The following is a 16,166-nucleotide window of genomic DNA, read 5'->3' as shown; positions in this document are numbered from 1 at the left end:
GTGGCAGCATGGTGACATACCTACAAACATAAATAAAAATTTCATGTACTTTGTTTTTGTAAATTCGATGGACAAATGTCAAAATCGTACTGCACCGTATTTTGATGTATCAAATCAAATAAAAAAAGCTAAAAATCAGCTGTCCCATGCTGCCACCTTGTATCGTTCCGCCATGATGCCGCTTTTGAGTGCAATTCGACCGGTTGTAAAGCTGACATTTGTCTTACTTGCTCGCTAACTCATTTTGCGTACGGCTGCTTGTTTAGTTTGTTGGTTGGTCGATTGTTTACTTGGTTTGTTGTTTTAGTATCAGTCGATTTTAAAGCTTGTGCGCGTCGCGATTCTCTGTTGCATCATGCGCGAACCGTACGAAAAAACTTTTAGTTTAAACGAAAAAAAAACTTTTGTAGTTGCGAATATATTTTGTGTTAAAAGTAGTGCGTAAATAATAAAGCTGTGCCAAAATTAAAACTGAAAGTCTGTGTGCAAATTAATAAAAAATAACAAAAAGTTCAAATCACGAAAACTGCAGAAAGTGTAGTTTCAAGATCTCAAAGTGTTATCTAAGATATATTATTATTAGGCCTCGATGCATTGCGACCTTTATTGAGATCTATTGTGCTTGACCTTTCAGTCTATTATTGTATACGGAGGCTTTTTATGTATTTAAGTACTTTTTTACTCCATATCACGTAGGGATTAAGAGTCACGCCACCTAGATGGGAGATCCTCTTCCTTGCCAGAACGATGCATTCGCAGATTATGTGAACCGACGTTTCATCATCCAGCTTACTTAGATGACATGTTGTTGTTGTTGTAGCGATAAGGATACTCCCCGAAGGCCTTGGGGAGTGTTATCGATGTTGATGGTGCTTTGCCGGATGCAGATCTGGTAACAAGCAACTTTAAGGTATTAGCCCGACTATCTCGGAAACGATTTGGTATAACCACAAGAAACCTTATAGGCCATCCCGCCCTCCCATCCCCTAGATCCATGTGGAACTTGGGGTCGCTACAGCCTCGGCTGCTAAAGTAATGGAATTCGCCACGGTTAGGTGAGGTTCACAAACACCTTGAAAAGGTTGCGCTATACAACCCCCGAACCCGCTGGGGTTTTACCATTATTTCGGCACTGTGCCTTATAGGTAGGCATGCCTTATCATCTGTGCTGCAGGGTTTGCTAGGAGGGCTTCCTGGGAGCTCCCTGCCAAGATTATTATTATTATTAATAGGTCTGGAAGCAGTACGACCTTTGTGCAGATCTATTGTGCAAGACCTTTCAGCATAATTTTGTATATGGAGGCTTTTGATGTATCTAACTACCTCTTCAGGATTTTTACTCCATATCACATAGGAATTAAGAGTCACACCACCTAGATGGGATAGTCTCTGCCTAGCTAGAGCGACGCATTCGCGGAGAATGTGAACCGGCGTTTCATCATCCAGCTCACAGAAACGACAAATTTGGGTATCGGATAGATTTAATTTACTTATGTGATATCGTAGACCGCTGTGTCCCGTATAGTACCCAGTGAGAGTTCTTAGGTCTTCCCTGCTTAGATTAATGAGTTTGACTGATACTTTCGTCGCCGGAAGTATAAACAGTTTGGCCTGCCTTTGCCCTGGGCAGTCAATCCATTGACGTCTGAATTGTTTAGTTTTCCAATGTAATGGTGTATTTTCGTGGTATCGCAGCGGGCCGAATTATCACTGGCCTGTGTATGCCCCTAGGCGGCCATTTCAACCTAACCCAGTGGTGCACAACGCGGGCATAGCTTCGAAAACAAACGCAATTTTTTTTAGTAGTATGTGTTTACATGGAGAATGTTAGAGCATAGAACTCAGGCATGAGATGTTTACTGCTTGGAGTACAAGCTTAAACTGATTCACTGCTTGTTTTGCCTTAGCTCTGTCGCTGCGCTCACACCGCATGTAGTTGAATGCAGAATAGTTTTCCCGAGGCTCTGCGAAGGCCTCGAGCGCACCACTGATCTAACCTAATCTATTCTTTTTATATAACATTCAAATTTCCTGTTGACTTTTCCTACTACGAACTAGTCATACATTCGGCATGTTCTTTTTTTCGCCTTATTCTTTTTATTTAATCTGGAAAACTCGTGCAGAGCATTCAAGCAAACAAGTTTTCGCCAACTGTCTGGATGTCCGTTTACCAATTACATACATACCGCACTTAATATTACTTTCCTTACAACTTCCATACTCGGCTGCCAAGCTCAGCATATAGATAACTACTAAAGCATACATTGTTTTTCCAAAACAGCTCTAAACTTTTTTTCTTTGCAACTTTTCCCCACCATTTTCCAACTGTTGCATGTCACGTTGTCTTGGCAATTACTGCTAAATCTTGACAAATTTGTTACTTTGCATTGCCAATACAAAAAAAAAAACACAAGTACACATTGTTGAAAGCAAATCCTCGTCGTCTTCTGCATTCGTTTTGTATGCTTCAACGCATCACCACCCATTCTTTGCCTCCACTCTTAGTTTTTTTTTTCGAGCCGCAAGTGAAAGTCTTACTCGCCATATCTATGGACTTTGATGGTATGCCTTTAGCGTTGATATTGCATTTTTCTCCAGCATAAAGTGAAAAAAATATATATATGATTGGCTGTTTTTCATTATTTTCCAAGTTTCTAAGAGCCACTGGGTAAATACAACACAAATTGTGCGCAGTTCCTCAGCGGTCAGTGGCTTAAGAGCCTCCATGCCTTGCGCTTCTTTTTTTAATTGCATACACTAGCGGAAAAAATAATAGAGCCAACGGTTTTTTACACATTATTGTTTGTTTTTTTACTTTTTACATTTTTTTTCATCAATTTTCTCTTGTTAAACTTACTATTTCATAAAAATTTCGGAACTTTCCTTTAATTATTTTATCAAATCTTCAAAATTTTCAATTTACTTTTCAAAAAGCTAAGTTTAAAAGCTAATAAAAAACTTCTGTTTTTTATTTATTTTTTTATCATAATAATTTTTAGTTTTATGTTTATATAGCTTCGAAATTTTCTTGAAACGACTTTTGAAAATTTCACGGTTTTATATAATTTGAAATTAATTTCTTATTAGCTTAGGTAAAAGTTTAAAAACTTGAGTTTAAAAGAAAGTTTAAAAATGCTTAATGAAAAATAATAATGGAAAGCGATTTAAGGAAAACAATTATTTTATTTATTTTTTCATGTTTTTTTTTTTTTATAAAAGTTGCTTATATCTGTTAAGCTAACTATAATTTATTTTTTGATTTGAGTGTAATTTTAAATTTATTTCTAATAAAATTAAATTTATATGCTAAATATGAATTTTTTGTTCTTCATTGTTAGAAAAATGTCTGGTTTTTGTACACTGAGTTGGAGGTTTACATCCGGTATTTATAAGGTAAAATTTTAATTTTCCTTTTGCCTCCTACGCGTTTCGCTGCTTCTTCAGGGAGTCTAGTTTTATTTTTTTAAACTTTGTAAAAGTTTCGAAATCTTTGTAAAAATTTGAAAACTTAACGTTTTTATGAATTTTGGAATATATTTTAAAAAAGCTTCAACATGCTTAAAAGCTAATGCAAATTTTAAATTTTTTATTTAATATTTTGTTATTTAAAATTTTGTCTGATAAATTTATAAAAATTTTGAGTATTCAAAGTTTTTCAACTTTGTCAAATTTTTGAATGTTTGTGTTGTTGGAAATTCATGTTTTGAAAAATTTTAAGTTTTAAAACAAATTGGAAATTTTATAAACTTTTTCACCTAATAAATTTTTTTTTATATTAATAATAATGAAAACTTCCGAATAAAATCTACTAAATCTAAATAATAATTTTGAAATTTTATACAAATTCTGATAATTCTGAAATACTGTTGTAAGTTTTGAAATTTTATAAAAGTTCGGAATTTTGATAACATTTTTTAAATTTAATAAAAATTTCATAAAAATTTTGAAATTGTATGCGAAGACAGAAATTGTATAAAATTTGTTTTTAAATATTGTAAATTGCATGATACTTGTATAACTTGTGTAATTTATTAAAAAACAAGCCGTAAAACTTTTGAATACGCTGTGTCCCTATTTTGCTGACAACCAGTGTAATATGTCTTTACTTTCGCGCGCCAACGCTAGCTGATTAATCAACAATTTCTTTTTACGGCAAATATTTATACGCCAAGTATTTTAATTATTTATTTCTCTTTTTATTTTTTTTCACCACAATTTTTTTTTTGCAATAAAAGCTCGCAATTTGTTGTTATATTACGACGCACTGATTTGACTCTCGATAAAATGCAATTTAGTGATTTCTTGGCTAGGAACTTGTTTAATGTGCGTGTCATCCATCTGTGCTTTCGCAGATTTGTTTATCCACCATATCGTAAGAGTTGTCGCTATTAATCACAATTACCGAAGGTTTTGATTTGTTAATCTATCAACGTCGAATATACGTACATACTCGGTTTAGAGTTGTTTGCAAAAAAGCAAGAGCACGGCTTAGAATGACATGTTTTTAGAGTTGACTTTTTAAATTAAAGTTTTCTGTGATTTTTTTTTTCAAATGGCTTTGCCTGTTCGTCCCCAAAATTCAGTACACACATTTTCGATTTATTTTTATAATTTGGGAAAATTTTAAACATCATGAGATCAGGACGGAGAGGGCGACAGCTGTTTCGATTGTACCTTGTAAATCTCTTCAAAGTATTTTCTCCCGGGAGTGGCATTCGAACCCGCACTCTTGCGATGGTTGAACTGTTGGAAATACATTCGGCCAAAGCCAAGCCTTTGTTGTTGTGCAACTTTTCCCAACCTTCTTTGCATACATTTATTCTTTGGACAGTCATACTTTATATGTTTGTTTGTACCAAAGCTACGCTTTTATTGTTGGCGGTTCAATTTAGGAACTGGTTAAACTTTGATCAATTTAAAACCAAAATTTAATAAAGAAATTAAATAAAGTTTCGAAAATGCTGAAACAAACTTCTAATCCAAATCAATTAATAAAACAATTTTTTAAGTTTGTTTGTTTAATGGTGTGTTCAATTTTTACTTATTATTTAAGAATTTATGAGCTTCACACCGGCTTATAAAAATTGAATATTCAATTGAATATTCAATTATTATGTTTTTCTAAGGTAAACTGAAGAGAAAGAAAGAAACATTTACTGGCATATTGCGATGGTACCATTTCGAAAACCACCACGTAATCATCAGGCAATTTCGTTTTAAACAACATGAGACTGAATTAAGCAAGGAAACAAATACAAGCAGTATAGCCTAGGTTAAGGCAACTGCAGTTTCACCGTGTGATTCGCGGTTCGGAACCTTTGATAACATTACGAAATTGCCTGATGATGATTACGTGGCGGTTTTCGAAATGGTACCATCGCAATATGCCAGTAAATGTTTCTTTCTTTCTTTTGAGTTTATCTTAGAAAACCATAATAATTGAATATTCAATTATTATAAGCCGGTGTTAAGCTCATGAATTCTTAAATAATAAATATTTTTTTTAATTTTTTTACTTTGCGACATTTTTTATTTTTTTACTTTAAAATATTAGAAAAATTGTTTGATATAAATAAATTTAAGCTTTTACAAAATCAAAAAAATATTTCATCTGTCGCATATTACTGCGAGTGACTGTTTGCATTGCCTATTACCTATCGAGTGCTTACTTTAATGAGGCTTAACTGTTTAAATGATTTTGGCCGTCTAACAAATCGCACCAGTCATTTCCATTTGTTTGCCTCCTAGCGCCAAATGGCGAGTGCATCCGCATCCGCATACGAGTACCTATACACAAATATATTTTAGTTAACATTCAGGCTCAAATTTTATGTTTTTTTATTATTTAGTTAAAAGTTTGAAGTGCATACAAAATCACTTTCACTGATTGCAACTTCCACTTGATGTCTGATTTTTCGGCTATACGCTTAGTATTTTAACCACACAAAATATATATGTATGTACACATGTGCCTAAATGACCAGGGAATGTAAATGTATTTAGAACAAACAAATCTTGTATTTGATCAAAATCAATATTTCTTTTATCAACAAAAAAAAAAAAACAAAAAATATAAAATTTAAATTTATAACTGAAAATATAAAATAAAAAATAGAAATTAATATTTAAAAAAATAAAATTTAATATCAAAAAAATAAAAAATTAAAAACAATAAAGGTTTTAAGGTAAATAAATACAAAATAAAGAAAAAAAATTAGTTGTAAAGATTTAAGTTAAAATAAAAGGACATTGAACTAAAAGAAATCAAAAAGTAAATATAAGCAAAGCAAAAATTGAATATAAAATACGAATATGTAATTAAAAAAAAACAAAAAAGGTAAAATAATACAGTTCAAAGAAAATATAAAAAAACTATAAAAAGTTCAGCAAAAGAAAAATTATAAAATTTAGAGTAAAAATAAAAAAATGCTAAACTAAAAGAAATTAAAAGGGTTAATATTAAAACATAAAAATGTGCATAATATACAAATATGTAAATGAAAAATGTAAGACTAAAAAAATTAAAAAAGTATAAAAAATATATTAAAAAATACAACTAACTATGTAAAAAAAGTGAAGATAAAAAATAAAGGAATTTAAAATAAAAAAACAAAAAAGGTAAGAACAAAAAAAAATTAACAATTAAAAAAAAAATAAATTTAAAGTAAAAATAAAAAAGGAAAGCTAAAAGAAATATAGAATGCAAACTTGCATGTAAATGGAAAATAGCAAATTAAAAAAAAAAAATAAAAAGGAAAGATAAAAAAATGTAAAAGTAAAACAAAAAGGAAATATAAAAAAAGTAATATCAAATACAAATTTAAAAAAATACAAAAATAAATAGTAAAGATAAAAAAGTATAAATAAAAACTTAAAAAGGTAAGAACAGAGAAAAATCAAAAAACTAAAACAAATAAAAATCAAAAAAGTAAAAATAATAAAATGTGAAACTGAAAGAAATTACAAATATGTAAATAAAAAATACGAAATTAAAATAAAACAAAAATTAAAAGCAAAAATAAAAAAAGTTAAAGATAAAACAACAAAGTTAAAGAAAAATAAAAAAAAAAAACAAAAAATTGATATAAAAAATTAAAAATTAAGAATAAGAAAATTAAAATAAATAAAAAATGTAAACATAAAAATTTAAAAATTAAAGTAAAAAGAAATGAAAATGTAAATTATAAAATAAAAATATTAAAATAAAATAAAACAAAAAATTTAAGTATAAAAAAAATATGAAAATGAAAAAGGATAACATAAAATGGGAACGAAAAAAAATCAGTAAAAAAATATTTTTTTATGAAAACGCTATTTTAAGTTCCTACTCCAAGCTGCTACTATATTCGGCTTTGATGCTGCACTGAAATCAGCTTTTCTTCCTAAATTTTATGGGAAACGCTGTATTTTGTTTTTTTTTTTTTTTTGTTTTTTTACTTACAGCAGCAAACAGAAAAATAGCAGTGGCAACTTTCATCAAATTTCGTCAGTTAAATTATTAATCTTTTTTACTTTCGATATTAAAGAGAAAACTTCCATGGAGTTTGTAACTAAAACTCAAAAACCAATCTCAAAAATATTTCTATATTACTAGAATTTTCAACTTATTATTTGGAATAGTTGAATTTTTTTTAGTATGTACATTAGGGTGGGTCAAATTTATTGTTGAAAAGGCGCATCCAGTTTCTGAATCTATGGGTCACACTGAGTAATATTGCCCATGGGACCATAGGTCTGAAATGAATATCGAGCCTCCCTAATTTTGTTAGAAAATATTTTTTTTTAGAAATTTGTATTATTATTTTTGTTAGAAAATGTTTTGGGCTATTTAAAAATTGAATTTATATGGAAAAGTAAAATATTCGTCGCTATAGGGCGCTCTCCTACTATTTTTCGCATTTTATCGTTTCTTTCTGGGGAAAATCGACGAATTTGTTGCAAAAATCGACGAACATTTTACTTTTCCATATTGCAAATTCAATTTTTAAATAGCCCAAAATATTTGCTAACAAAAATAATAAAAAATAAAAATTTCTAAAAAAGATATTTTCAAACAAAATTAGGAAGGCTCGAAATTCGTTTCAGACCTATGGTCCCATGGACTATATTACTCAGTATGACCCATAGATTCAGAAACTGGATGTGTACCTGAAGTTTTTTTGCCCATACAATTTGACCCGCCCTAATGTACACAGTTTTGTAGTCCAATCGATAAGTATCGCAAGTATGTAGTTTAAGACAAAATTCATAGAAGTTTTTTCTGAAAATATCGAAAATAAAAAGAGTAGAGCTTAGTTCACGAAATTTCATAAAAATTGCCACTTATATTTTTGTAAACGCTGCTGTATGTAAGTTTGCAAGCTGTCTCCTTTATTTAGAAATAAAAATTATCGCCGGTCCCTGAACCAAATTTATAAAATAGTAAAAAACAAAAATATTAAGAAAATGTTAATGAACCCACGCACGGTAAAGATGTTGTTTTTCTAAGGTTAGATACCTATGTATGTGTAGGGAGAGGATGTTCCCAAGCAAAAGCTATTTGACAGCAACATTTTTTGCTATTTCATTTAATTCCTTCATTTAGTTACGTCATAGTTAGTGATTACTTTGTTGTTGTTGAATTATTTTTGCTTTATATTATGCACTATAGTTTCTTCAAAGCTTTTATAGGATTTTCATACTATTTTTTTTTATATTTGGCTATACCTTTTTTGATATTTTCGTCCAACCATATAAACATATATTGCACATACGTTTTGTGTCGATTTAAAATGCTGAAAATGTTTGAAGAGCATTTCTCCAACATTAAATATTTAAGAGATGTTTATAACCAGTTGATTAGTATCAACTTGTAGACGATCAACGGGCCGAAGCAAAATCCTGGATAGCAGCAGTTCATTGTTGGGCATTTCTTAGGAAATCGACATCACAAAAGAAATTATAAATGCCGTCTGATAATGAATCATCTTTTTCTTATTTAGAGGGAAATTTTGTGAAATTACCTGAGCGAGAGTCAAACTCAAAAACTCGACATTACTTCCAGAAAACACAAGGGCGTTTATTGAACCAAAGTATCTCGTTTTTTCGAAAAATGAGACTGAACATGGTGCTGCAATCGACGCTTTATGCCAATACTCACCCTGCAAAATTTCAACAGCTTACAAGGAGACTTGTTGGTTCAGCTTTCCTCCTGGATCGTGAACACATCCCAATTTCCCTCTTCCTGTATACGAGTACGATTTCAGCTCGAAAAATAGTGTATTAAGTTTAAAAAGCCTGTACGAATGAGTGGCTGTGAGTTCTTCCGTCCTTGTATCAAGGTAACACATCTTTTAACATGATAACCAATATAATACTCCAGATGCATCTGCAATAACTTTCACAAAGTTAGATTAGGGGTTGCAACCAACAAAAAGAATAAATACTCTTACCTAAATATTTGCAATTATTTTTGTGTACAATATAAATAGCAGCAAAAAATATTACATTTTTACTCATATTTGATGACTCCGGCACTATATATTTCCAACAAAACAACTCTTAGTTCATTTGCTCCCGAGATCAAGTCTGAGTAATACACAACACCAAGGCTGTTCAAAAATTTGTATATTGAAGTGCAAATCACAAAACTATATGTACGCTGAAACTTTTTTAAATTTATTTTAAATGTTTAAACAAATTTGATAGTCCCCTTAATGAATAAATTTTAAATTAAAATTTTTCTCAGTGCTGCAATATTTTTGAAAAATTTTTTGTTGTTAATTTGGTAGTGTAAATTTGAATATCATACCAAAGTGCCTTGGCTTCATATGGAAGTGCTTTTTCTTTGCACTTTCATATGAAATTTAGGCACTTTCATGTGAATCGAGTTTATATATGAGGGCATAATTGGAGTACAAAGTGTGAATTTGTATCTGCGCCTATTCTTCAGGGCAAAAAAAAAAACAAAAGTGCTATAAGTGTATAGGGGTTGAGTAGCTATGCACAACACAACAACATGACAAACGTACCGCCAGTAGTGTGAGTGTAAACATTCTTATATTGCTTTTTTGGCATTTGTAGTGGTGTCCTTTTTAAATTGATATCTAACTGTTAAGTTTATTTTTAATGATGTGTATTGCTCCTTTAGAAGACCTATTGAAAAATACTGTGACGAATATTCACATCACTAAGTGATACTAGCATCCCTAATCCGATACTAAGGAGCCACTCGTATGTACGTAAACAAATCAATCATCATTTACACATGTACATACAAGGCAACATAGAGATACTCACCATCAGCCGAAGTATTACTCACATATACAGACGCATATGGCTACAAACTACAAATATACATAACCAAGCATAAAGTTCACGAAATTACTAGACCTTAGGAGAAATAGGTGAACGAGGAAACCGAGAGTATAAAAGCAACGCAACCTGAGGCATGACTAATCAGTTTGATTTAAACACGCTATCAGTTGCGAAGTGAAGTATAATTGTACTACTCCCAAAGTAATCTAATAAAGACCATTTTGCATTACTGAATATTGAGTTATTCGACAATTTAGCGATTCGAGCGTTTGCAGAAGGTGTAAAATAAGCGGAGTTTCCCTAAATTCGTTACATACCATAATTGTTTATACCTTGGAATTATAGTTTGGCCGCAAAGAGGGCGCAATGTTTTTGGGCTGACTTCGGTTGCTCAGTATTCGAACTATGTAGTTAGCATATTTAAGTGACCTTGTGGTAGATCGCACAGAGTTTTTTCACTCCATTCCAGGGCGTCAATATAGGGTGGGCTCATTTTCAAGGCTTTGCACAGCGCATTACCCAGCCAAACCTCATGTTTAGTCCGAATTCGAACATTGAAGATTTTTTTCATTTCCAAGTGCATCTACTGCTTTAATCTTTATGCTTGGCGTTGTTGTTGTTTTCATTCATTTTTACATTGCAATTTTTCCACTTTCTTGACTCTTCTGTTTGGACAAAAAAAAAGGTTGCAGACGTGTTTGTAATTAAATAAAGGTAATTTATAGTAAGTTTGACGTATTTATTGTTTTGCTTAAGTTTGAGTTTTTTTTCGGATTTCCGTTATTTAACTAGGTTGCTTATTTATGACCAAGCAGTTTTTATGTATATTTGTTTTTTCGACATGTCTTTTGCAAAGCTGGCTCGTTTTTTCCTGAGATTTTCACACTTACATAATTTATTTTTGTGAAATCAAAAGCAAAACATTTTCGCTGCTAACTGTTTCTTTGGTGGGATATAAATTCGTTGTAACAAAATTGATGCCTGTTTAGCAGAAACGTTTATTCATTCAATTGGCACCCATATCGTCTAACGGAAGGGACCGAAAATATGCCCTGCTCCCTTAGAGGACCTTTTAGATTCTGACGAAGGTGAAATTAAACGGAATAATAACCCATCTCACATCCAGACCACATCGCAGGGGGTTTGGACTTCCAGGTTCAGAATATACGATATCCTTCAAGGGATGGGAAGTAGGGCTAGACAACGGCAGGGGCATCACAATATACACCGACAGCTCCAAAATGGAAAAGGGAACTGGAGCTGGGATGTACTCAACACATCTACAGTTAAGCCAATCATTCCGACTTCCTGACGCATGCAGTGTATTCCAAGCCGAGGTCTATGCCATAGATAGAGCGGCAAAGCTCAATATAGTGCGGTTTCCAACACCGACCTAACAATCTTTGTTGACAGCCAAGTAGCGTTAAGGGCATTATAGTCCAACATGATAAAATCGGACATCGTGCGGAGGTGTAGAGCCTCTCTGACTTCTATAAGTCATCTCAATGTCTCCCTTTACTGGGTCCTTGGGCACAGCGACATTGAAGGGAATGAACTCGCGGATGAGATGGCTAGGAAAGGTTCCGACTTAGACATAAGTGAGGTGGACAGCTCCGTCCGACCACCGCTGAGTTATCTCCTAGGGAGAATCGACGAATATGAGAACAGGGCAACGGACTTTCTATGGACCAATAGGGTTGACTGCGAAGTTCAAAGTCCTTATGGCCATGCTTCGATAAGAAAGGAACCAACTTTCTTCTCAAACTGAACAAATCTGTAGTGAGGGTACTTATGAGTGTCATCACAGGTCATTGTGCTATCGCACCAATGCTCCGACGGTGGCGAATACCAACAAGCTCCCTCTGCAGAAGCTGTCAGGATGAGGAGGAAGAGGAGTCGATCTACCACTTTCTCTGCCGATACCCGGCGCTTCAAAGGAGAAGGCCCAGATTTCTGGGCTCACGCTTCTTCGACAGCCTGCCAGAGGTTGGACGTCTCGCTTCTTCTTGGGTTCATCAGGGAAAGCAAGTGGTTCGTTGAGGACCACTAGGAGGTAATGGGGCTAAACGAATTTGCCGCCACCCTGCACTCACAATGGACAAAAATGTCTCCGAGTAGAAGTGTGGGTAACACCCACGCACACCCTCTTAACCTAACCTACCACAGCTAAGAGATATTGGTCGATATGTTGTCTTTGTTTTCCTGTTTTGTAGGTTTTAAAAGGAGGACCTCTATTATAGAAACAGAATGAGGGCCCTCGTTAGACAACTTTCAGCGATTCGTATCAACACTGAGATGCCACGGACCAGGAGGCAGGCGTTAGCCCTTAAAGTAATAGATACATTTAGAAATAGACCTTTTCCGTTGATTGTAGATTTCCCATTTCATTAGAAGCTACCTAGTTACTTTCCTATTTGGTCTGCATGTGATTGTTTTAAGAGTATCCTTAGTTTCACATTTTCTCCCTTAATTCAAAGGCCTTCAGAATTGTTCTAGTAATCTCTGGCTAAGGCTACACTTGGGGCAGGGAAGTAGTGGCAAAGTTGTAGATATTCTAATTGCTGCAATAAAGTGAACCGGAGCAGAGAGGAAATCTCTGTTTTCCATGTCGAACTTTTTAGCGGGCTGTATAGCTATTCGGCAGCTGCTGACCTCGTTGAAATGAGCATAGGCTCAAAGATGTATGTAATATTATATTATTATATAATAATGTAGGATAGAAAGGTCCGACAACAGTCTTTACTTAAACGTTACAATTGAGTTTCAGATTGAGCGGTCGTCATTATGAGTTAGGGTATAATATGTAGGAGAAGATGAAGTGTTGCTGGCTAGAGTGTGATGGTGATTAAAAATGGACATGAATTTGTTAGGAAGCGTTTCGACGAATTCGGATGCTTTGGTTTTGGTGGCTAGATTTCTGAGAACGTGTTGAAGCTACATACATAAAAACGCAGAAGAAAACCTTTGTTCGTTAGCCACTCACTTGATACAAATACCGCTCTATTCAAGGATTTCACATGACTAAGCTTGTTGGTCTTGAGATGGCTTAATTTATTAAAAATTGATTAAATTTACCACGTTAGAAAAGTGTACATTTGAAGCTCAATAAAGCTATAAATAATTCATTCTCATGGAAAAAATTTAACATCTAAAGCAATGAGGTGTTGTTAATGCTACTATGATACTACATAAATATTTATAGTGGTTGCTGCGCAAAATTTTCCCACAAACCGTTATCTATAGTAAGTACTGTACTTGGCGCATTTCCATTGAATTTATAGGAAAGCCTGATTCCCATTGACTTCCGTGACTAGAAAAATACAAAAACGTATATACATATTGGTTCAAAATACGAGCCATGAAATAAAGATATATGCTAAGAGCATACACGTTTGGATTTCGATCTTTGTAGTTAGCATATATAATACATATTTGTGTGCCTTTTTTTAATTCTTAATTGTACCAGTTACAATGCCAATAGAATTGTGTTCTCCCAACCCAGAAACGCAGAAAAATCAAAATTCATTGCATAGCGAGCACCCACAATTTCAATTTGAACATAATAGAACTACATATACATACATATGTACATATATACTGGTATAAGGCACAAAGAAATAAAGTTTTAAAACGAAATCAAATAAATACCTAGATACAGTGTCGTACAAAATTAAAGCAACGAAATATGCTTCAGCAAATTTTACTCATTCAAACATTAAATAGCAAAGAACAACGAGAACGATAAAGAAACAAGTAAGGACGGGACTGTGTTCGGCTATGCCGAAAACTTCATACCTTTCATGAATGGGGCTGAACAATAATCTTATCCCATTCGTAATATCCAAATAATCGGGAGTATAAGATATGAATTATATAGTGAACAGATGTACATACCTAAGCGATTTTTAAGTTAAATATAAAATAAACAAGTAAGGAAGGCTAAGTCCGGGTGTAACCGAACATTACATACTCAGCTGAGAGCTTTGGAGACAAAATAAGGGAAAATCACCATGTAAGAAAATGAACCTAGGGTAACTCTGGAATGTGTTTGTATGACATGGGTATCAAATGGAAGGTATTAATGAGGGTTTTAAAAGGGAGTGGCCCTTAGTTCTATAGATGGACCAGGGGTGACTCTATAATGTGTTTGTATGATATGGGTATCAAATTAAAGGTATTAATGAGGGTTTTAAAAGGGAGTAGCCCTTTGTTTTATATGTGAAGGCGTTTTCGAGATGTGAAAAATGTGGAACAGGGTGACCCAGAACATCATCTGTAGGGTACCGCTAATTTATTTATACAGTATGTATTACCACGAACAGTATTCCTGCCATGATTCCAAGGTCTTTTGATTTCGGCCTGCAGAACTTTTTCATTTTCTTTTACTTAATATGGTAGTTGTCACACCTTCAAACATTTTACAAAGTTTTTTCTAAAGTTATATTTGGCGTCAAAAAACCAATCCAATTGCCATGTTTCATCCATTTTTTCGTTTTTGGTATAGAATTATGGCATTTTTTTCATTTTTCGAAATTTTCGATATCGAAAAAGTGGGCGTGGTCATAGTGGGATTTCGCCCATTTTTAATACCAAGATAAAGTGAGTTCAGATAAGTACGAGAACTAGGTTTAGTAAAGATATATCGAATTTGCTCAAGTTATCGTGTTAACGGCCGAGCGGAAGGACAGACGGTAGACTGTGTATAAAAACTGGGCGTGGCTGCAACCGATTTCGCCCATTTTCACAGAAAACAGTTAACGTCATAGAAGCTATGCCCTTACCAAATTCCACAAGGATTGGTAAATTTTTGTTCGACTTATGGCGGAGCCACGCCGATTTTGAAATTTTCTTTTATTTTTGTATTTTGTTGCTCCATGTCATTACTAGAGTTGAATGTTGACATAATTTACGTATAGACTGGAAAGATATTAAATTTTTTGTTAAAATTTTACTTAAAAAAAATTTTTTTTTAGAAAGTGGGCGTGTTCGTCATTCTAATTTTCTAATTTTTATTTAGAACACATCCTATTAATGGAGTAACGATACTGCCAAATTTCATCATGATATCTTTAACGACTGCCAAATTACAGCTTGGAAATCTTTTAAATTACCTTCTTTTAAAAGTGGGCGGTGCCACGCCCATTGTCCAAAATTTTACTAATTTTCTATTCTTTGTCATAAGGTCAACCCACCTACCAAGTTTCATCGCTTTATCCGCCTTTGGTAATGAATTATCGCACTTTTTCGGTTTTTCGAAATTTTCGATATCGAAAAAGTGGACGTGGTTATAGTCCGATTTTGTTCATTTTAAATAGCAATCTGAGATGAGTGCCCAGGAACCAACATACCGAATTTTATTAAGATACCTCAAAATTTACTCAAGTTATCGTGTTTACGGACAGACGGACGGACGGACATGGCTATATGAATTTCTTCTTCGCCTAGATCATTTTGATATATAGAAGTCTATATCTATATCGATTAGTTTATGCCGTTACGGGGTACCGTTCTGCGAACAAAGTTAATATACTCTGTGAGCTCTGCTCAGCTGAGTATAAAAATATGTGGGTACTTTGTGTGAGGATGCAAAATTTCACATTTGTTGTGGTCTGCATGAAATAGATATGACCATGAATCACTTATCTTAACAACATATGACGTAAACCTAAGTATTTGATGAAATTTGAAGCTTCTAGCCGTTAAAAAGAGGGCAGAAATGACGGTTTATATGAGGTATATACTATATATACCACCGAACTCTATGATTTTTTCAGACAACCATATATGCAATATACGTAAGCATTTGATGAAATTTAAAGCATCTAGCTGTTTTGGTGTAGAAATTGCGAAAAGTTTCTTATCTGAACAAT

At 33.2% G+C, this 16,166-nt stretch overlaps 1 protein-coding gene across 3 annotated transcripts in view; it reads left to right on the top strand.

The window, feature by feature from the left end:
* The first annotated feature begins 309 nt into the window (after positions 1 to 309).
* Csk (C-terminal Src kinase) overlaps positions 310 to 16,166 on the top strand; it is a 130,120-nt gene continuing 114,263 nt past the window's right edge. For all 3 annotated transcript variants that reach the window (XM_067791211.1, XM_067791218.1, XM_067791203.1), the window contains exon 1: positions 310 to 477. The gene's annotated coding sequence lies outside the window, so the exon portion shown is untranslated. The remainder of the gene's footprint in view (positions 478 to 16,166) is intronic.

This window comes from Eurosta solidaginis, chromosome 1, assembly GCF_040869045.1.
Source record: "Eurosta solidaginis isolate ZX-2024a chromosome 1, ASM4086904v1, whole genome shotgun sequence".
Classification (NCBI taxonomy): domain Eukaryota; kingdom Metazoa; phylum Arthropoda; class Insecta; order Diptera; family Tephritidae; genus Eurosta; species Eurosta solidaginis.
This window is presented reverse-complemented; position numbering and strand designations above follow the sequence as displayed.